Below are 24,916 nucleotides of genomic sequence, written 5' to 3' on the forward strand. Positions count from 1 at the left end.
TAACAATAAGTAAAGACTTGCTTAGTGTTAATTATATGAGATACTTGCAATTTGAATGAATATCTGTGATAGATAATTCAAAACTGTAGAGTCTAGATTACTGAAAGAATAATGTATACTTGACAAACTGATGAAGCAATATTCAGCTATTAACAAGAAGATCATAACTTCTCATTTGCAATGAGTAAGTCTTTTGGAAGGTCTTAGCCAAGCTGAAAAAATAATTCATTCAACTGATGCTTTTTCCATATAGAAATCTTGTTAGAAATGCTTTGTTCTAAACTTAGCTTTATAGCAACAGTGATAAGGACAGAAATGTCTAACATATTTTTTTTTAAAAAAAAACTCAAAGCCTGCCACCAGTGACATACTTCCTTCTAAATGATACACCTCCTCAATAAGGCCAGAAATATTTCAACAAAGCCACACCCCCTAATTCTTCTCATATAGTTCCCCTAACTTGAATCTAACATTCAGCCAATAAAGGTCACCCTCATTCAAACCATTACAATAAGCATCCACCAAAAGCAGAAAAGATAAACTTCCCCTGAAGTTTATCTTTAAACTTTCCCTGAAAACCTTCAAAGATATCCAGGTCTTGCCAATACCTTGACTTCAGACTTCAAACATCCATACATGTAACAAACAAGTGTTTTTGAAGTGTTTCAACTCTACCGGAGAATGAGGTAGTAAGTAGTACTTATTAAGTGTACACAAACTTTTAAAATGCTTACATTGTAGATTGTATCACAATGCTTTACACATAACATTATCAGTGAGCACTGACTAAGGTCGTAATTAGGTATTATGATGCATCTTAAGTCACAAATATCTAAAAATCCCTAGGCAGAATGAGGTCCATATCACTCTGTGGAAGAGGTATCTAGTTTGTCTGATCTGAACATTTTAAATGAATTTGACTTATGATGGGTCTTTTAAAAATCAAAGAATGAAATGTAATATGGATTGATTGTGATCCCCAATGATTTGAGTATTAGAAGTTTAATGGCCAATTTTTTGTCATTGTATTTGGTGTGGGATACAAATATATATATATATATATATATATATATATATATATATATATATATATATATATATATATATATATATATATATATATATACATATATATGTATATATGTATATATATATATACATATATATATATATATATTTGAGTTTACATATAAACATATATATATATATATGAGTTTATGAGAGTAGAGTCCCCAGTATGACATTAATGACATTAGAAATAGCATAAGAAAAATCAAAGTGAACAATGACCATGTGCTTATTCTGTGACTCTGTGCTATAACTTTACCTGGTTATGACACAGAAGGAAGGCCTTCACTAGATACTGAAGGCCTGTTCTTGAAATTTCTAGTATCTAGGACAATGATCAAAGACATCTCTATTCTTTATAAAGTATTAAATATTTGTAGATAAAGTAAAAAATCAGAATGAAGATCTCAGAAGATATCTCAGTGATATTGCTGAGCAAGCAAGAAGTTCTAAATTGGAGCTCCAACATCCATAGAAATATTCTTAGCATGGGCATGTGTGGCTATAAAGCCAGTCCTTTGTGGAGTCAAGACAGTGATGCCTAAGGTGTATTGACAGCTAGCTTAACTCTAGGGTCAATAACAGATCCTGTCTGAAGAGAAGATAGACAGTGATAGGTTGGGACACTTGTCACACTCTCCTGGCCTCTGTATGTTATGTGCAATCTCTTGTGAGTGCACACTTAACACACAAATAAAAACCAAAGGAATGCATGAATAAAGAATGGTAAAGAGAAAAGAAATGAAATATATACTGTAGCATATATACCTCTAGCAAAATGTGATGATTAGTTTTGAAACTCTGAATTGCCTTTGTGTGCATGTAAGAAACATGACTTGTATAAAATGTATCTTCTTCACAGGTAATATCCTAAATACCTAAAAATCTCTAGGCAGAATGATGTCCACATCTTTTGTGACCTGATAAGATACTGATCTTATTCACCAATCATTGACTAGAGAATGAGCACTTTGCTTTGTGTCTACCTTTCCTTTGCTGGTGGAGTAAGATGTTTAGTAGGCAAAAGTTTGGAATGTGATAGAGCTCTGATTAATACCTTGATGCTTTTACTACTTATATATTTTGGCCACTATAGAAAAGGCATGTAATTTATATTTTATAAAGCAACAGTATCCTGGCATTTCCCATCAACTCCACTCTCACAGCAAATGAATTAAAGCTAATTAGCTAATTATTATTTGTTGGAGATTGGTTCTAATCCTGGGAATTAATCTGGCCCCCCAAATTGGGAATGTACATGTCTAAACATAGAAGGGCCTTGTCCCTAGTTGGTTTTTGATTGATTAATGAAGAGCCAATGTACAAAAGCTAGGCAAATAAACTGAGGCCAGGCCTTTAGATTTGCAGGAGCTAGGGATCACAAGAAAGAAACAAAGAAAATCACGATAATATGGAGGAAGACAGATCAGATTTAGAGCTGAAGAAGGAAAACCATCTGAAATGTAGGTGAGAAAGAATGTGGCCCCTGGAAGGGCTTCCTACAAGTGTCTTGGGCAGCAAAGACTAAAGAGCTACCCAGAAGGAGCTAGGACAACAAAGGAAAAATATAGAATAAGAGAGAATTAAGCCAAGAGTACTGGAGGGAAATGTGTGCTAGCTGATGGGAGGATTAGAACTGCCCAGCCTCCTTTGAGCTAGTCAAGGCATATTTTAAATTAACTGGCATGTGTGCTGCTGCTGCTGCTGCTGGTATGTGTTTGTGTGTGTGTGTGTGTGTTTCATTCATGAATCAAGATAGCTCTTGGGTAGGAGTGTGCATGTGAACTACTGGGGACACAGAGCAGTTAGCCAAACTACTGCTACAGTTATTGAATATGCAATACAGCAATAAATATTTAACATTATGTGTCTAAAACTTTTGGGAAAATAATGCAATGATTTTCCTTTTATTAGATGAAAATATTTCTCTACAACAAACACGTTTTTCAAAGAAAGCACACTGAATACAAACCAATGCAAATGCCTTATAAATAAATCATGAACATTCAGTACATATAAGCAAAATTTTGCTACAAAACTATAACTCCCCAAGACACCTGAGAGATTCCACTTTACATTTTGGTGTTCATAAAAATAAGTGTATTCTTAGAGGAAGTATGAAAAAGAAGGATCCCAGATATGCTGAAACTTAATTTTTATCTCTCCTAGAAAATAATACTTTTGTTTTGAGGATTTTTCTGACTTCCTTATAACATCAGAGGAATTAGGGTAACTTTAAGGATTCTTACTGTACTAGGCACACTACTGAAACAATTTCTTATTCAAAATCTGTAACTGCCATGATAATCACTTGGGAGAAGACACATGCAGACTCAGACTCAAGAATACAACTGGAATTTTCTATTCTCTTCTGAAGCTATACCTCTTTGAAAAGAAAACTGTTTATGGATAAGACAAAATTGAATTTTAATGCACTTTGATCATCCTTGAAATTAGAATTTACAAATCAACCCTTGTGAACAATTTGTAAGGATATTATTATACTGCACAATGGAGTTAAGAGCCAAGAACATTAGTATTTGGCAATTCTGGAGTTGAATAATCTGTGCTCAGTCATCATCTCAAACATTACTCAAGCTTTGTGGGTCTTAAAAATTTCTTAGACTTGCTTGCCTCACTGTTTTCACAGGAAATTATGGTATGATATTATCAATTCATAGAGTAGAAATGTTGATGCTTACAAAAGGCAATATGTAAGAAAGCTATCCCCAAATCTGACATGTAGTTGGTTCAAGAATAAAAGCCATTAAGACCAAGAGAGTCTTCTCTGAACAACATGTTGACACATTCTCTTCTCTTTGGGACTCATACATTTTGTTTATTTCTTCCTTCTTCAATTCTTCCTTGCTTGGAACTCAAAAGGAACATATGAAAGGAAACATTTTTATAGTGGGCTTAGGTCATGATTGACCCTTGAAACCATATCTTTTAAACATAAATGAATCCTGGATTATATTATAAATCCTACACCATAGTTTTTAAGTGTTAGTGTGAAAATTTTACATATAATCTAGTTTGGGGATGGAAAAGTATACCATTGTGGCATTAAGGGTGTAGGATTTATAATGTTATTCATTATCATTTTCATGAAATTGAGTCACTAGGCATACATAACAACCACTGAGAAAAGAGAACAGAACCAGTAGATAACAAAATGGGTAACTTCCATTGGCTTCAAAGCGGGTGATGGACTATGAATACGAATAAGTGAAATAGTTATTTGAATGAAAAAAAATTAGCATTCACCTAAAAATACAAGCACTAGTCTATCACTGATAATGAGAAGCTGATTCTCATGATAGCAATGGCATTAAGTAAAGACAATATACATACATGATAGTCTAAGCATATTCCATAGTATGTAAAGTTTACTTCAGCAATGAGTTCTATACAAGTTCCTCAAGGACAAAATGATGAAGAAATAAACATTTAAGAACTTGATCTATAATGCTTTTGTAAATACTTATTTGTATAATTATTTAACTCATAATTTACTTTGATTATACCATATGCTCCACAAGAAACAAAATCATGTATTTTACTTATCTCAATAAAATGACATATATTTTGTCTTTATAAATGGTATCCATTTCATTGTCAGTGTACAAGAAATATATGTTGGCTAAAGTTTTGATAGAGTTTTATGACGTTTTATAGTCAGACTTTTAGAGTGACCTAGAATTCCCAATGGTTGCCATGCTCAGTGCCTCACAGTGAGTGACCATGAAGTGGGGAGATATAAGGAGTATAGCCAAGGCATTGGGATGGTAGAACTGGCATGGAGGAATAAGACATATCAAAGGCAACTTTGTGAGGGGAACTCAATTAAATCACACCAAATAGAAAAATTCCAAAAGCATCCTTTGGCAACAAGCCAACTTACTAAAGCCTTGATGCAAAATTCAGGGTCTAAGGCATTAGTTACTTAGAAGAATTATTCAATAATTAATGAGAAAGTATATTTACTTTCTAAGTCCATTAGTAAAACTATGTCTCTACTGTTACTAAAATAATCCCAGGGTCTTCCTTAATACATATATAATTGCAACTATTATTTATGTGTATGCTATTCAAAACTCAGGCTATTTTTTAATTGGAATAAGCCACCAAATCCCTGCATCATTATTTTAAAGAAGTAATTCCAACAAGACCAGTTTAATATCATAAGGATAACACTACAGCTATAGTTTTCTCACTAGCCAGAAGAGAAATGGTTTTCTGTTATCAACAAATCTATCATTGTTCTCAGGAAGGTTGAAATTATTACCCACTAGGGGACACTTTGTATCTGTTTTGAAGCTAGAGGCAGTGACCCCCTCCACTAAGGTTGGTAGATTACTATTTTTAAATTATTTTTGTATGATGAAGACTTAAATTTTAAATAAGTCCTGAATTTATGAACTAAAGAAGGCATGCTTAAGACCTGGATCTAATGAAAGAGAATCAGAGCAAATAGTTAGCATATATAACAGCTAGAGGGAATTCATCCAACATAAGGGTTTATGTAACAAGTGACTGAACACACCAATGCATGGAGAAATTAATAATTTGTCAATATTTTATATTGAATCTTGTCCTTGTGATAAATAAAATGGTATTTTTCCAGTAGTCATTAAATTCTGTGAAGACTGACTAGCTTGCTATTGCTTTTATTTGCATATTTAGCTTTTCTTTTGTGAGGTAAACTGCACAAGTCTAAGAAGTATTTCATGGCATACTATTTAAATATTTAAATAGAAATTAACTTTACCAAGAATTATTAACTAATTAAAGTAGCTACATTATTTCTTATTTTTATATAGAAAAACAAATATAAACTAACTTCATTTATGCAACCAGATTCTTAGTCTCATATAACTGCCTTATTGTGCATTTAATTGAAGAAAACTGAAATTTACTTTATAGAATCTACTCACATTTATTGATCACATGCATCTCCTATACTATGGTAACAGACAATAACTACACTATAGATTATTATGCACATCTGCAAAAATGTGGAATTCACAGTAGCTTGTCAGACATTTGTGCACCTCCTAATCATCATCGCAGACTTTAACTGAGAAAGGAAAGAATAAGGATTCACAAAGTGAGGAGACCTTCACTTCCTATCTTGATACTTGCCAATTGGTTAGTTGGTTTTGTTTCAAGATAGTCTTATTTTGTAGCCAAGCCTGGTTTTAAATTCTTAGAATCTTTCTGCCTCAGTCTCCCAAGTACTAAGATTACATGTATGAGATGCCCTACTTGACTCACATCACAGTTTATAACACCATTCCAGCAAAATGAGATTGAAACACTAAGTGTCCCAAACTGTATATATCAAGCATTGGGTGAGCTAATTCTCAAACACTAAACTACACATTAAGATGCATATATTCCTCAAAAGTGTAATTCTATACAAAAATATCCTCAAATTTCCACTGAGGTGATCTCAAGCAATTTGCTGATAGTGAAAGAAACGAAGGGTGTCTTGAAGACTAGGGTGTAAGAGATAACAATAAAAGCTAGAAGAGAGACTTTGGCAAGTCTCATCATTGAGAAGAGATTAATGGTGAAGGTGTTTTACATATCAAATTAAAAATAAATTGAAAAGAAAATACACAGTATTGTCACTGCAAGGTTTTCTACCTTAGACAACTTTGTCACATATTTAGATAAAGGAGGAAATTGGGTTATATGAATATTTTCATTGCATATTTAAGTATTTAATAGATCTCTGAAGTATCAGGATTAGGCAATTATAATTCAGACCATCCATTACACTGAAACTCTGAATCATGGAAGACCTAGTAAAATGAATTGCTTTTTCCTCCATTAAAATCTCTTGGGCGCCGGGCGGTGGTGGCGGACGCCTTTAATCCCAGCCCTTGGGAGGCAGAGGCAGGCGGATTTCTGAGTTCGAGGCCAGCCTGGTCTACAGAGTGAGTTCCAGGACAGCCAAGCCTACACAGAGAAACCCTGTCTCAGAAAAAAAAATCTCTTGGGCATCTACTAGTATGAGCTTGGTTCCATTCTGTGCACTGAGGATACCAAGAAACTAAGGCTCTTTTTCATGGAAATAGCAGTGGTGACAAAAATGAAAAGAAAGAATCAGACATTTCATATACCATAGGAAAGTGATCAAGGAGAATCCTGAACTGTTTCTACAGGGGCAAGAAGATGGAACTGTACATGTACCCTGGGGCTGGGAGAAGACAGCAGGAGGGAAGGGTTCCAGAGAAGGTAACAGCAAAAGACAGCTTTGAAGAATACCAAAGCACATTAGGCTTAGTCTAGACAGCTTTTTATGGGTAAAGCAAATACAATATTAATTATGTAGAGTTGGACTGGACAAGTAAGTAGTATATAAATACCAAAAGCAAGGGATATAAGAAACAAAATGTTGATGAAAGATAGACCTGTTTTATTTGTGCTTTAAACAACATGAGAGGTTTCAACAACACAGAAAGTTTATCTCTTAGTCCTTGTATTATGGTTTCTATTGCTGTAACAAAACACCATGACGACGAAAACAATCTGGGCAGGAAAGAGTTTATTTGGAGAGCAAATATCCATATCCTACTAAAATATCCAAAAAATCCATATCCTACTAAAGTTCCCTAAGGATATAGGTACCATGTATGACTTGCTCTCCATGACATCAATTCCATCATTGGATAAAATCAGAGAGAAACTGACACAGGGCTAGAACCTGGAAGTAGGAGTTGATGTGGAGGCTATGTAGGGTACTACTTACTGCTTGTATCCCACAGCTTGCTCAGCCTGCTTTCTTATAGAACCCAGGGTAACGCGTCCAGGTATGGCACTACCCACCACGGTCTAGTTCTTCCCCCATTAATCTCAAATTGAGAAAATGCCTTACAGATGTATCTCATGGAAACAACTTAACAACTCAGGTTCTTTCTTCCCTGATGACTCTAACTTATGTCAAGTTGACACAGAAAACAGCCAGTACAGCCTCTTTCAGAGTTCATAATTATCTTCCTTCATGACAATGTTAATAAGCAACTTCTTATTGAAAATTCATATCCTACAAAAGTTCCTTGAAGATACAGTTTCCAGGTATGCCATGCTCTCTGTGCTGCCTTCATTACACAAGTTCTTTCAAATAGTTCAGTGTACCAGCATATATACTTATTTAGTGAAGTCTTTAATCATACAAGATGGAATATAGAATTTAGTAAAATGTAAATGTGATATGAATAAAAATAAAATTCCACATAGGTGAGAAAAATGATAAAGATTAAATCAGAAGGTGGAAAATTATGACTTTGTATATTACCACTGATATTTTGAGAGTATAAAATTTTCAGAAATTATAGCCAGACTTATTTATACATTTGGATCACAGTGGATGGGTCTAGAGTCAGATGAGTTTTTTAACTGTTGTCCTAATTTAGTTAGGAACAAAGGATAAAATAGCATTTTAAAGCATTTTTAGTGGAGGATGTGGCTATCAATAAGCCTCTTGTCTAATAAGAGGTCAGGCAAGCTTGATTTGGCAAGCGTGGAAAAACTACATAATTTCCTAGGTCTGATACAAAACAAATTTCAGAATCCTTTGATTAGAAATCAAGAATCATTTCAAAATATTAATAGTCAAGCATTAAATACAGTTGGAGGTTCTTGTAAGCACAGAAGATGGGTGATATGGGATGGCCTTATTAACTTGTACCCCAAAACAGAAAGGGTGTTGCAAGAGAAGGGAATGTGAGAAATGACAGCTAGAAGGAAAAATGAAATATGTATAGATTCTATTTGACCACATGGTCAAGTTGATAGACAAATCAACACATAGAAAAATCACATTTCTATGACTTTCAATTGTTTGTTCTGCTCCATCTTTCAAGCTCAACTAACGTCCACTCTCAACATAATATTGATATCTCCACTGCAATCTAAATGCTCTAACTTTACTATTTTGAACTAGAATGGTTTGTACCAATTTTCTGTATTTCTGAGTGACAGACCCAACCTGCTCTTTAGAGCCAGATGATGTTATATTATCTAACTGGTAGAAGTATAATATAATGTTAAGTAGCCCTGTATAAAAGGAGTAGTGGTCATATAAGGACAGCCCTGGCCACAGAGAGACAATTGGGGTCAATCTAGAGAAGTATCAAAAAATAACCAGAGCTTATCAATAACAGGAAGCTAATCCAGATGTGTTTGGAAAGTGTCTCATACAAAGAGCTAGTAATAGAAGGTCTTAACATAGCTTAACAAAGGAAACATCAGGTACGTGGGATAAATAATTCCTGAATTTACCTAAGAGTTTTTCAGAGGACTAGCTATATTTTAGCTGCCCTCCAAGGTATCCAAACAAATGAAGATGGTTTTTATAAAAGAGAAAAAAATTAATTCTATGTCAGGAAAATTGATAATAATAATAGACTTTTTCTAAATAAAAAGTAATATCTTCACAGTCTTATTTTGAGTAGAGGAGAGAGAGTCTGTGATCTGGTTGTAAAGTGAATAAATAAGTCAATGAAAAAAATGTATGAAGAAATAGACATGAAAGCCTTTGACATAGACATCACCTTTTCATTTACAGTGAACCTTCAAATGTATTACTGGCTGTGGAAAGTCTATAGCATTCTTTTGAGTATTTCAAACTTTATGTGATTTTTTGAGTTGCCTTTATGAATTTCATATCAGGTAAAATTATGCAATTTTATTCTTTTCCATCACAATGCAAATTAGCTGTGTCCAATTGGTTGCTGCCCTGGGATTCCTTCTGCATATACTTATAAATTGTTTTAGCATTTCAGAGTTGCATAGTTTCTAGCATTGTCCTTTGATCTCACCTTAGTATCTTATTGATTCCTTCATTAATATTAGAGTTAATGAAATATTTGAGATGTATTTTTACTCTATATTTGTGTAAAAGCATCAATTTTACATTTCTGTTAAACACTCTTTAATATATGAAAGTTAGTAATTATAGCTACCAACTGTGCCCCAAATCAAGAATATTCTAAAGGGATGCATGGCTTCTTAGATGGGACCATGTTGAACTGGAGAGTTCAGCCTGTAGTCTTGCAGGTAGATAGATGGTGTTGCAAGTGGCCAAGGATAGCTAATAATGTAGTACAACAAAAAGTTTGGAAACTTTCTTAAAACACTATGAAATTTTGGCCATTTTTTGTAATGTGCTTATGCAGTTCTCAGGTATGGACTTATAGATGATAATGTAGTGTCCCAGTGTAAAAAGATTAGACATGCCTGATAGAATGCCATCTAGGCACATTTGCTGTATAGCCTAATACAATTCTGATAATATTTAATACATAAAGTGACACTTTTGAGAAAATAACATTTTTCTCCTGTGAATGGCTTGTTAACTGTAAACATCTTTGAAATCCAACAAAAGGAACTAATAACTACTGAGAGAGAAAGAGAGAGGGGGAAGAGAGAGAGAGAGAGAGAGAGAGAGAGAGAGAGAGAGAGAGAGAGAGAGAGAGAGAAACTCTACCAGAGATGAGCCCAGTAATTGGTAACCCAATACAAAGTCTTGAATTTTGAAATCGTATATACACAAACAACAAAAATGAACTCAACAAGACATATATAGATAGAGATAGAAACAAATATTTATGACATGTATATAACAAATGTAGTGATAAATATATAATATATTATGCATATATATTTTACATATCTAACAATAACATTAAAGAAAACAACACTATTAACTTGAGAGTGATGGAAGACATGGGGGACTAGAGAAATGAAATTGAAGTTATTTAGCTATATTTTAATTTCAAAAGTATTAAAGAAAAGAAAACAAATACAAGTAGGGCATCCTGTGGTGTTAGGTAGAAGGATATAAGTGAACTCAGAACAAATGAATCTAAGATAATAGAGAGACAGCTTCAGGAATAAATGTTTGATAAAACAATAGGATTATAGATTGTGTTTTGAAGTCTTCAACTAAAAGAATCATGGCAATCTTCAGGCTGCATGTCTGCCTTGCCACTGGGATGCTAGAGCACCGCTAACATACATGCCAGGCAGAATGAGGCAGAATCCAGCTTTGTTCTCCATGAGTGCTGTGAATATAGAGGGGCTGGAATAAAGAAGGGCTTCTCTGGGAGAATTAGGGATGACTATCTATGATGAAGGCCTCCTTCCACAGTGATCCTTAATGAAGGAGATGGTCCATGAAGCAGTTTGTCTAAACTGCTTTATATTTATGGAAGATGTGAATTCATACCTCTTACTGAGAGTGAACCAAGGACTAAATATTGGTTGAAGGAAGGGATGCCCAGGAAGGGCATCATTGTCTCATTGGCTGAACAATCAGGACCTAGCTACATACCTCATTAACATGAGAACTCTAGGTTTTCACATTACATGACTGGTTGTTATGGTTCCCTCAGTAGAGTGTCACGATTATGTGTTTGAAGACAGGTAGAGGCTAGCCAAGCATCTGGTCCCAATGTCTGCTGTTCTTAATTATGAGATTTACCGAGGTTTTTGAACCTGCTTCACCCTTACCAGCTCTTCTGCCTGGTGGTATGGTCCACTTGCCCCACATCAAACAAGATCTGGCAGAAATTTAACAAATAGCACCTATATTTATGAACTCTTAAAACAAGGCTACTCTGAGTAGATATAATATATTCTCTATGATGGGTTTCCTTAAAATATGACCCAGGGATAAACTTTTTGTTGTCATCAATTCAAGAGAACAAAAATTACATCCCTCATTTGTTTGGTTCTTTTAGTTAGCCTGTGCATATGATTTGGGAATCCTATACCCTCAATCATGTTTTAGAGATGTGGCCACCAGGATGGTGTTCTTGAAAGGGGTAGTGGTAGTAAGAAGCCCTTGGACATACAGAGGGGAAACTTCTATATGAGAAAAAAAGTAATTTCCTTGATGATTCTCATGAGAATAGTTTGCTATAAATTTAGAACCTGCTTTTTATGAGCTCTGCTGCTCTCTACGTTGGTAAGAGATGCTATGTTCTCATGGGAGCTCCTGATGTCAACTCCTGCCATGAGGATATGCAGCTAAGCGTGGCCGTCACCAGAATCTGCAACACTCTTTTAAATTCCTGCCTTCAGTATGGACTGCTAACTTAACGTATACTTTATAAATTTAGCCTGTCTTATGTTTTGAAAAAAAAATATATCACCATAAAAGGGTACTAGCCACTTCTGTTTCTCGTATTTTATTATCACTGGTTCTTGTTACTTTTCAAAAGGCCCATAAATTTTCCTAGAGTTGGACATCACATTTACATGCAGAGATGACATTTTGTCTTCTTTTGACCAGAACACTCACTGATTTCACTGTTGTTTGTACATGAGAATCCCTGACTCTTAACTAATGGTTAAATTCAACGTCATAGCAAAGCACATGCTTAAATCCAAATTTTTCCTTCAGACTTCTACTGGCCCATATAACCAGTCTTAATCAATAATTGGTATTTTGTTTTTAAGAGTTATAGAACCCATGAGAGACCTGTGGAACTAGAGTTATGGGTGTTTATGAGTGCTAGGAATCAAACCAGGTACTCTGGAATAGTATTCATTGCTCTTAACTATCCTCATATTTTAGTTCAATAAGAGTCATTATCCCAGAAGGAAGGTATTGGGTGCAATAGCCAGCTGAGTTAGAAAGGCAGCATTTAGCTTTCTAATAGGATAAGAAAAACAGACTAATCTATAGCACTCCTCCATTTTTCTTCAAAAAGCAATCTTACAGGTATATGTGAGAGATAGATGAAAACAGTTAGGCAAAAGTTGCCGAATTTGTGAAACTGGTTATTGACTATTTTTCAAAGTTAAATTATCAGGCTTAAAGGTTGCCATTCTTCTTACACATTTCACCGTGGCCTCTGGACCTAGTACAAACTTAGTTCACTTTAGACTCACAAAAGTATTCACTACCTTTTCCAGATTTATACAACAAATACAGATTTTAGAGTTTTAAAAACTATGTCCATGTCTATCCTTTGAATGGGTTTTAAGTTTGGCTCTCTTGGAGGTCAAAGACAAGCGTTGGAGCCTCTGGAGCTAGAGTTACAGGCACTGAGGAGCAGCTGAAGGACATTCTGGGAACAAAACTCTGGTCCCCTGAAAGATCAGAAGGTACTCTTAACAACTCAGCCACTTTAAATATCATGACTGATCTCTGCACTTTAGTGGTATTTTGCCACATTCTGAAATGGAGAAATTTGGATAATAATTCTACTTATAGAAATTTTGAAAAATCCAGTTTCTGGGCAATAACAATGCTGCATTTGGTATATGTAAATGAGGGGGTTTGAAGAACTTTCTAAAGCCTGGTGAACCATGATGAAGGCTTTTGCTGTTGTTGCTGTTGCTGTTGTTGCTGTTGCTGTTGTTGTTGTTGTTGATTGACCATTGTTTCTAGAGGTCCAAATATAAAATAATCAGCATTTAGTGTGAAAGAAAACTGAACTGCATATCACACAAAAAATTGCAAGTTTAGTATACCAGGGAAGCTTTGTGCCTTGTTATCTGTCTGTACTCTGTTGTGAAACAACTAAAAGGGAAACAACACAAATCATTCTAAAAATATACTAGGATATCTTCTGTAATCTGCAGGAGTATCCTAAAGGAATGGCATGCAAAAGGAAAGCTTTCATATTTTGTAAATGACTAAACAGTGTCCCATATTTTATGTATGTGACTGCACGGAATCCTCCAAGCTATATGGCATATTGAGGTAATGCTATAATATGTTAAGAATGTCAAAATTAACAAGTAAATATTTTTTATATAGAGGCATCAATAAGGCTGCACAATCAATGGCAGCAAGAAATCCCAAGTTATGAAGGAAAGACTGAGAAGAGAAACATCTCTTTCATTACCTGATAGCATTGGGCAAGACATTTTTTGAAAACTCCAACATTATCCATCAGGGTTGGTGGGTAACTATATGAAATGCAAAGTGCTCAGGATGATCCTTGCTCAGAGTGAAGCTTCAGTAAATGCTAAGCAGCTTGTCCAATAAAGGAAGGATAAAAGGGGAATGGAGCAGGCAAAGAAAGAAACATAAGGAAATAAAAAAGAATAAATAAGATGTGGGGGAATAATAATTTGAATTCAGTAAGAAAAAAGCAACCCTCAAGCCTAAAAGTAGTGGAAGACAAATAGGGAAGAAAATTTACCAATTAAAACATCTGAAACATATTAAATTTTCATACACACCAAACTCTTAAGTCACAATTAAAATGCAAGTCCATTGATGTCAGTAGTAAAAATTATTTGAAGAAGTGGAAAGTACAACAATTATTTTTCTAAAAGAATACCTCACAATACCTAGCATTAAAAGAGAAACTGGGATCACACTCTTAGAGGATCATGAATAATTAATGCCTATCATAATTATGCAAAAGTTAGAGGCAATTAGCTAAGTATACTTCTGTCTAGATACTGGTAAAGAAAAGGCAGCGCAGTATTAGGGTAATAGAAAGTAACTTCATGTAGGTGAGATCCTCACAAACAGAAAGGAGTGTATGTAATGAACCTATACTTTCCTTCATATGACCAGAGTATATTTACAGAATTTCTCATTTATTCACATTACTAGGATTTTTGGGAACCTGAGAAAGTCATATTCACAGTCCTTCTTCCTCGTCTTTTCAGGGCCTGTTAGCCATTTCCCAGGAATGTTTTGGAAGGCATCCCTCTCTTACATGAAATCTAAAGCTTAGAATCACCTAAGTGTATCAGTCTCTGACTCTACCTGGTCTTTCTTAAAATGTTTAAATCTCACTTATTTAGTTTGGTAAATTAGAATACAAATAAAAAAGTAAGTAAGCAAATAACTAACTCTAAGGAAAACCATATTTATAATAAGTTGATTTTTTTGGTAATATACTTCCAAATTCTTCAGTGAAATTTTACTAAACCATATTTATTTTATTTATAAATTAAAATTTCAAATGTATAGTTGTTCTACATAGTCCCCCATTAATGGTAAGCAAGTTATAGTCTTCAGGTTCCTTGCTGAAATTATATCCCCTTCTAAGAAGTAGTTTCTCATTTTCATGGTTTTCCTTTGTTTTCCCAACTCTGAATTGCAAAGCTAGTTCTGAGTTTGCAAGGAACCATTAGTATTAAAACATATTCACAAATGCTTCAATTTAATTAAAAGTATTTGGCTACAAATAACATTCCAACGTAAGCATTCTGCAAACTGTGAGTGATATAGCTTCCTTGGCAGAATGTCCTCAGCACACATACCAGGAATACAGCTTCAGAAAAAGATGAGTGGATATGATCATGAATCTGCCATATGGGTAACATATTTCTTCAGCCAACTATCCAATGATAAAATGTCTAGATCTTGAATTGAAGCCTAAATCAACTGTAAGATTCTGCCTATAAAAATGATTTCTCCAATAAACATGAAATTTAGCTGATAAAACTAAAATTACCTGTTTAAAATATATGGAATGTGATACAGGTAAAGAAGCTATAGGTTAGTGGTACTTAGTATTGAACATTATTACTATCATTTCTTCCAGAACTTTCAAAGCACAGTTGATGTCTTGTTTGTTAGGCAATCCAAATGGGTGGGTAGTATTTAAAATTACCAACATTTTATATAACATGGGAAAGGTAAGTTAAAGGAGATGTTAAGCATTTTTAGCATTTTATAGGTATAGTTAATTGCCATCCACAAATGACTTTATGATGAACTGGATGGCAGATGTCACAAGGTTCCATTTGCTAGAAAGAAACTTAGTATGGAAATGGACATAGATTAAATTCCATGCAGTATCACTGTGAACACTATGGCGATGCCTCCTTTCTGACTAAGAACTCTATGAACACTATGGCGATACCTCCTTTCTGACTAAGAACTCTATTTGCCTGACTCTTCAGAAAGAGCTCATCCTCTTCTTTTCATGAGTTTAGTTTCCTGGCAAGAGAATTGTGTAATGAGTTGGCTGCTAGCATAATAATCATTGTATAAAATGCTAAAGAAATGAGGACTGTCTCCTCCATCCCAGCCAGGCTACATACCTCACATCCAGGAGAATATACAGGAAGAATTAAACAGACTAAGTGACTTCTTTTGTAAGAGGTCTAGTTAGCAGACTATCAAACTACTGACATTTTTTTTTCAAAACACTCCCAAGAGCCATAGCATTAGCTGGGATGTCTGCTTTAGTGTAGCATTCCACTAATGAAACACTCATTAGTTCTCTCCTTCAAGACTTAACTGTATTTAAGATTACTTGAGCATTTAGAAATTTAAAGTAAAACCAAAGTATAAATTAACAAATCTCCCTCTAACAAACAGAAATTTGTATTTATTTTTTCCAGTCAACTGAAACTCACTATTCACAAATCATTACTCTAATATTCCTTCTAAGAGACCAGTTCTCCTTAGAAAGACATTGACAAGAAACTGCCATTGTTCTGACTGCATCAATATCAATTCTATGGATTTCAGCAGGTCCACGAATCAAATTGCTATCCATAGGGCATGCACCATGACTAAAGGACTTAGCATTCTCACCAACTTGGTCTTACCTCACTGCTCACTTTTGTAATAAGATAAAAGATATCAACCTCATCTAAAATAGTATTTATACCTTTTATCTTCCCTCATATTTTACTTATCAACCCTTCTGTACCCCTCCTAATTTCCTTCCTCCCCAAATATACTGATTCTCCATTTACCTTCAGAAAAGAACAAGCCTCCTATGAGACACCAACCAAACACAGCATAACAAGTTACTGTAAGACTAGTCACATACCCTCATAGCAAGGCTGGACAAGGGATCCAGTAGGAGGAAAGGGGACCCAAATGCAGACAAAAGAGTCAGAGACACACCCCCTCTGACTGTTAGGAGTCCTACAAGAACATCAACTACACAAACATAAGATATATGCAGAAGACATAGCTCACACCCATGTAGGATCACCACTTCAGTCTCAGTGACACTGTTAGAGTTATGCTTAATTAATTCTGTGGGTTTTATTCTTGTGGTATACCCAACCCCTCTGGCTCTTCCATTTGTCCCCCTCCCCTCTTCTGCAGGATTCTTCAAGCTTTTGAGAAGCCAAAACCAAATCTATTCTGTTCAACAAACATTTTTATAAATGTATAGAAGGGTATATTAAAAGATGAGTAATGGCAACTAACACGTAAACATAGTTGAACTTCAGGTGAATATTATAGAATTGCAAATTGAAACAAAAATGAGACACTATCACATGATAAGTAGGATAGCTATATCCAAATCACTGACACCACCATGATTGCACAGGAGTGGGACATGAGAACAATTTTTCTCTTCCTTTTTCTTCCTTTCTTTATTCCTTCCTTCTGTCTTTCTTTATATCTTCTTTTTAAGGTATTAAGAATTGATCTCAAGGCCTTGTCAGACAAGTGTTATATTTTAAACCACACCTTTATTGGTATAAACTCTTACTCATTATTACTGAGGGTATAAGCCATAACATCCACTTTTCCACACATATTTGTAGCCATTTTAAAGACCAGACATGCTGACATATGACCCAGTTAAATTAAAACAAATCTGTCTACAAAATGCCAGTAAATAGAAATTTATAGCTGTGTTTTTGTCTGAAATCTTGGACTCTAATGATGTTCATAAGGAGATGAATAGAGAAATAAATGATAGTGTAGCTAAACAACAGAATGTTATTCAATATTAAAAAGAGATCAGCTATCAAGCCATGACATTTTCAATGCAATTAATAAGCAAAAGATTCAGATTTGAAAAGACCCTATACTCTTCGAGTCTAACTATGTAACATACTTAGAAAGGCAAAAGTGATAGAATAATACCAGAATTAATGGGGTGAGAATGTGGAGCATAGGAGCTTTAAGGGTGGTGAAAATATCCTTTATTCCAGTGCTATGGAGAATACATGGCATTAAGTGTGTGCCACATGAAGACTGAACTCCCAAATAAAATATGACTTTGGGGTGACTATTGTGAATCACAAAGAGTTTCCATGACACATATACCAGTAGGTAGAGAATGGTGATAATGGGAAGATAGTAAATGTCAGGGGAGGAAGAGGGACTCTGTATCTTTTTTATAAGCATAAAATCTCAGAGATAGGCCAAACAAAAACTAAGAATAAATTGTCACAAACTAATATTCTGTACCTTCTCTGATTTTCTCCATGATTTTATCTTTGGACCAAGGTCCTTAGAATCTTATAAGAAGGCCGAGCACTGGAATTAGTGTAGAATTTGGACCCTAGTGGGTATGTATGGCTCTGTTTATGTAATCTAGAGAAATGTGTGCAAACAAGTTATATAGTAAGAGAGGACAAGGCTAAGAGTCACATGCTCATCCTTATAAGCACAGAAAACCTAGAGCTAGAACCTTTGCTAATGCCAAGGCTAAACTTCTGGGAGAAATGGGGCCCATGAACAGTAGCATTGGGTTACTTCATCTTTCTTTCTTTCTTCATCTACATCCCATTGTGCTTGAGTGACGGTGGCTCCATCAACTTCAAAGCTTCTCTGTCTATCAAGCTCCAAAAAAAGAAACAGGATAAAACAAAGAAAAAGTAGGAGTTGTAGGTCACAAATACCTTAGTTTTCATTATATTTCTACTTTAAACTAATTGTTGGCTTCTTGAAAGAAGATCTATAGCTCAGTTGGCATATGTAAAAGAAATATATAGGTTCGTGCTTCAGCTTATAGCTAATTCCTCTTATCTGCAGCTCTCCAGTCTTCTTTCCTTTCAGGAACAGGACCAGGTAAAACTGTCATATCTACAGTTTCACATCAGAACATTTTATTCTTGAAAGTTAACCTGTTTTTAAAGCAAAAGGAGTCTTGGGTAAAATTCAGTCAGAAGATGGAGAGTAATAACATTTAACACTAATATGCAACAATGAATATTCTGATTAGGAAATCTACATTCAATTACCCAGAAAAATTGCCATTGCTCTCCTATTCAATCAATTAATATACAGAGGTATATGTGAGAATTTTATTCCAGAATCAAGTACATAAAATTTTAATAACAGTTTCTGAGCCCTTTTAAATGGAAAATACATTCATTTTAAGCATCTAATTCTTTTATAATGTCTATAAATATTTTTGTTTTTTTTTTCTGTTCTCTGAATATCCTTTCAATTCTCAGGGGTGTTAATGTTTAAGCATCCATTCTTCCTCCTTCCCTTCCTTTAATTTCCAACCCTACTCACGCTTCTTTCATTTGCCATAGGCATTTACCATGTTTGTACAGCATTTATGCATTGTTAAGAATAAGATATAGGTCTCAAAGTATCAACACTTTAGGTTAATACATGTTCTTCTTTTTCTTATTTTTCTTAGGTTATTAAATGGAAATCTCAGAACTAGGAGTGGTATTACTGGCTAACAGTTGTTGGTCATGGAGTTCCCAGAAGTCTGAAAACCAGTTGAGGTTATTGTTACTTTTCTTGGTTGTTCAACAGAATATGATCACTGCACTGCATACATAAAGAAAGTGGGAACTGAGCTGGTAGATTCTTCCCTATCAGCTTTCATAGTTCTGGAAGGTGTGAGGTAAGCCCCTGGAGATAAAAGTCATAAGTGGTTTTACATAGCGGTATATCCTGCATCCTATAATACCAACCTTCCAGGCAGGAGAGTCCCACCAGTAAAATAGTGTTATGTCTGTTATGAGGGCAACCAACCACTTTCTTCTTGTTTTAAAGCCCAGGCCATGGGAGAGAATCAAATTTGCAGCTGGCACTATAATGACCCATGGTGGTGGAGGTAATTATTCCTTTCATAGGGGAAGCTACTGCTAAGTGAATATGTTGTCAAACATCCTTTTAAACATGTCTGGGTATACCCATAGATTAGTGCTTTTGTCACTCTTAGAGAAAATTCCTTTTACAGGTGGCAGTAGTCAGTGCAGTGGAATGTGTTCCAGCTTGTTTTCTTTCAAAATTGGGGAAAGGAAAGGGGTCATCACTCTGAATGGATTTGACCTTCTAGAAACCAGCTTTGAGTATGGGCTGTAAATAAAAGGGAGCTTAGTAATTTCTCAAAAAGTGAAATGTCAGGGGTAATGGTGGGGTACTATGTGGCATATGCTCTTTCATTTGGTATGTTCATCACATGTGGTAGTAAATATGGGATATAATAACATTCATGTCTACCTGACAAGACACCCAGAACTATTTGCATTTAATGTCATGTTCTCCTCACAATGATCCAACAATAGGTGCTAATACTATTCATACATTAAAGTTAAATACCTTGAGACATAGGTAGATAATTATTTGCTTGTTCACAGAAAAATAAATACTGGAACTTATAACTAAACTTAGCCCATTTGACTCCAATGTCTGTAACCTCAAGACGTGTACAATGCAGAAAGCAAAAAAGGTGTGGACAATTATACCATGGAGGATAGCTGTCATAAGCTATACTTCAAAATGGAATATTAATATTACCAATTTTCCTGGGAGAGTATTGAGAAGCAGGTGTGGTGACCTCTGCATTTGGTGATGAATAACAATACTATTATATGTAGAACTGAGTGTTCTCAGGAGGCCATAGAAACTAGGACATATTGTTGTTCATCCTAAGGGGCTGCAAACCCTTCAGCTCCTTTGGTCCTTTCTCTAACTACTTCATTGGGGACCCTGTACTCGGTTCAATGGATGGCTGTGAGCCTCTATTTCTGTTTTACTCAGGTACTATCAGAGCCTCTCAGGAGATAGCTATATCAGGCTGGCTTGTCCTTCCTTCAGTCTCTGCTCCATAGTTAGTCTCTGCAACTCCTTCCATGGGTATTTTGTTCCCCCTTTAAGAAGGAATGAAATGTCCACATTTTGATCTTCCTTCTTCTTGAGTTTCTTGTGTTTTTTGGGTTGTTCTTACCCTCAGAGCTCCCAGGGACTCAACCACCTACCAAGGACTATACATGGTGGGACTGATTTTTCTGGCAGCATGTGTATAGTAGAGGATTGCAAAGTTGAACATCAATGGAAGGAGAGTCCCTTGACCCTGTGAAGGTTCTGTGCCCCAGTGTAGAGGAATGCCAGGGCCAATAAGTGGGAGAGGGTGGGGTTGTATGCAGGGGGGTGGAAGCAACAGGGGTTTGTTCTTGTTTGTTGGGGTTTTTTTGGTCTTTTTTTTGAGGGGGGAAAACTGGGAAAGGAGAAATCATATGACATGTAAAGAAAGAAAATATCTAATAAAAATACAAAAAAATAAACCACATTACAATGAAGAAAAAAATATTCATATTTATATCATAACTTAATGTTTAACACAATGAACCTCTAGTTCTTAAAACCTCAAAGCATTCAGGCTAGTCTTATCACTATATAAATTGACTGATGATTATACTGACTTAATGTTTGAAGTATGCTGTGTTATGCAAAAAATCTTCCAAGTACTTAAAATACTTCTAATTGGTATATGTACCCTCCAGGACTACTTTTATTGACTCTAGCTAAGAACCTGCTGTGGTTTACTTATAAACTGCTATGCCTTTGAGGAGAAGTAGGGAGATATATGAAAATCAAAACAGTGCTAAAAACTAGCAATTATTGCTTCATATAATCAATAAGTGTACAGTCACACATTAAAAGAACGTCTACAATTTGGAATACAGGAAGAACAACCCACAAACCACAAGGAACTCAAGAAGAAGGAAGACCAAAGATGGACATTTCATTCCTTCTTAAAAGGGGGAACCAAGTACCCATGGAAGGAGTGGCAGAGATTAACAATGGAGCAGAGACTGAAGGAAAGACAAGCCAGCCTAAATATAGTTAGTTATCTCCTGAGAGGCTCTGACAGTACCTGACTAACACAGATGTAGAGGCTCACAGCCATCTATTGAACTGAGCACAGGGTCCCCAGTGAAGGAGTTAGAGAAAGGACCAATGGAGCTGAGGGGTTTGCAGCCCTTAGGACGAACAACTTGCTTAGCAAATGGTTTCACTTAGGGCACTGTTGCTTTAAGGAGTAGCCTTGACTATTCTGAAACAAACTGTCTTCAATTGGAGGTTTTGAGTCAGTAAAAGGAGCATTTTGCTAAGACCATGGTGAAGAGCCACTAAGATGACCCCTGGTGTCATTGAAAGAATGAAAAATAAACAATTTGTAGAGAAGACCAAGGGATGAATGAGTTTCACACTGACTTAGAAGTAGGAAAGAATAGCTGAAAAGATGGGGAGACAGAATGTGAGGGAAGGCTCCTCATTGTGGAACTGGGTTTGAGCCTAAAACCGAGTATGAAGTTATAGTATTGTAAGCAATTTTATCTAATAAAATATGAACATGATAGTTATGGAAGGTCTACAATCATCCTACCATTGGGAAATGTTCGATATTGCTCTTATAAGCTTCCTAGACAAAGGAATCTGCTCACAGACCACAATGAAGACTGTCTTCCCTAAAAATACAAGGAGAGCCACCTCAACGAAACTTCTCCTAGGAACACCTCCACTATTCTGTGTACCTCTCAACATGTGTAATAAGTTTGCATTAATACTACATTGGTCATAATTGCTTTGGGGTGGTTTGCATCAACTTGGTTAATCCAATGAGTTCTCATCCTATATTTGGGATGAGAAGTCTCTAAAAGGTTGCAGATATTTTTAAGGGATAAACATGACAAACAAGAATTCCTCCAAGAATTCCTTCATTAACTGACTTGCGAAGTATCCACTGTGGCCACCTTGTAAAGTGCCATGCCTTTCAGAAGAAGTACCCTGAATTTTCTTACCCAATAACAAGTTTAAAACAAGAAATATATGACATTTTAGATATAAAATAAATACATAATTACCTGAAAAGTAAAGACATTGAATACAGTATATATATGTATATTTATATGTAAATATATATGTATATATATAAATATATATGTATACATAAGTATTTATATTTCCTTTGTATGAAGATATATTGTTCTTTCTTTATATTCTCTGTATATAATAATAAAACAATTATATTTACATAACATTTTAATTTAACTATGTTAAACTTAGTTTTAGTTATTATAATACAGACTCATTGTTATTTTTATTAATTGACTCAAATGTTGAAAGTTACATATGTATGCCTAAACAATTAGGGAGCTGTGAAATCAGTAATTGCTATGCTGTTCTATGCTGTCAACTATCGCAGATTGAAGTAGTGTCAGCTATTATTACAGGAAAAGAGAGAAAAAGGAAGAAAATGCTGTGCTTAATGTATAAGCTATATCTCAGTCACATAGTTTATAGAATAAGTAGCACATTGCATCACAGTATGTATTTTAGCATCAAGAGTACCTATTAAGCCTTTGGGATTTCAGTAGGTCTGCTGAAGCTTTACTGAAAATATATTTTAAGGCCATTTAATAGTTACCAAAACCTTCACTCATGTTGTACTATATATACAATCAAGGCTAGCAAACACTTTCTTAAAAATGCCAAATAATAAATATTTTAGTCTCTAAGAGCCATATTGTCTGAGCTGCAGTACTTACCTTTTGAGTTGAAGTGAAGAAGCAGTTGTGGGAGATGACAAATAAAAGGATGAGAATGGCCTTGTGAGAGCCAGACTTTGTTTACAAAACTGGATATGCAGCAGGCAGCAGACAGCAGGCAGCAGGACAAATTTGGCCTGAGGCTTATTACCCCATGTAATGGATCACCAGATGCATGGTGAGAACATCCTCTCATCCGAAGAGACAGAGCCACTAATCCCAAAGGCATCATGTTCTTTTAGTACTATACTTAGACTGTGCTGACCCCAACCACCAGATAAAAACAGGTGAAATATATTTTTAGTTAACAATGTTTATGCAAGTTTAAGGATCTGCACACCTGTGTCTATTGTGGTCTCCTAACTCATATGAACAAATATTTTCCCTCAGTTTCCATTTCTTCCCACAGATTGTAGTTCCATTTGTAAACTTCTCGATAATTCCCTATTAAACCGATCAGCATTATAAAGCCTGGGAAACATATGTGATTAGGGTTTTTAGAGTTCAATTCAGGGTATATCTCAGAATATAACAGAATATCTAAAGTTAATGCATTTGAAAAACTACATTGTCCCTACAGCTATCAGCATGGATTATCAATTCACTGTGACATCCTTTGAATTTTGATTGTAGAATCCTTCAGGGATAATGACTTCCTCTTCTCATGTGGCTCTTATGTAAAGACAATGGCCCTTACAGAATATTCTTGTGCTTTCCGTATCCTGTGGTCACAGGTTAGAATAAACTAATACATTTTGAAATTAACATGCCTTTTTCAAACCATTATTCAATTTTCTACAACCTTTGGGTAATTTATCCTTTTTGTTATTGTTTTAGATGTAGAATCAATAGCCTATAGGGTGCTTTAAAATATTTTCCTTACAATGAGTAAGATTTATTATTTCTATAGTACTATAATTTCTGAAATTTCTTAATAAAGTTACTTTCCAATTTCAATATTTACCCTGGGAAAATGCAATAAGCACTGGTAATAACTATAATCCATTAAGTACTCAATGGTGAGACATTAGATGGTATACCATAAATACATTGATGCTACAGGCAAACATGAATGAAGAGAAATTCAGAACCAGACCCAAACATAAGAACTAGTACAAGCAGCAGAGCTGGTACTTGCTTGGAGCTGGGCAGATTTCTCAGTTGGTAAAATGTCTGTCAAGTAAGCAAATGGCCCTGAGTTCCAAATTCCACTAGTTATGTTAAAAGGTGAACAAAGAGGACTGTGTCTGCAGGAAGGGATCAAATGGATACCTGGAGGTCATTGGCCAGACAATCTTGATGAGCTCCTGGTTCAGTGAGACAACTTGTCCCAGAAATTAAGGGAGGATCCTAC

At 35.2% G+C, this 24,916-nt stretch overlaps 1 protein-coding gene across 4 annotated transcripts in view; it reads right to left on the reverse strand.

The window, feature by feature from the left end:
• Kcnip4 (potassium voltage-gated channel interacting protein 4) overlaps positions 1–24,916 on the reverse strand; it is a 1,067,715-nt gene that overhangs the window by 718,815 nt on the left and 323,984 nt on the right. The gene's annotated exons all lie outside the window — the stretch shown is intronic.

Source organism: Mastomys coucha, unplaced genomic scaffold (assembly GCF_008632895.1).
Source record: "Mastomys coucha isolate ucsf_1 unplaced genomic scaffold, UCSF_Mcou_1 pScaffold22, whole genome shotgun sequence".
NCBI classification, from domain to species: domain Eukaryota; kingdom Metazoa; phylum Chordata; class Mammalia; order Rodentia; family Muridae; genus Mastomys; species Mastomys coucha.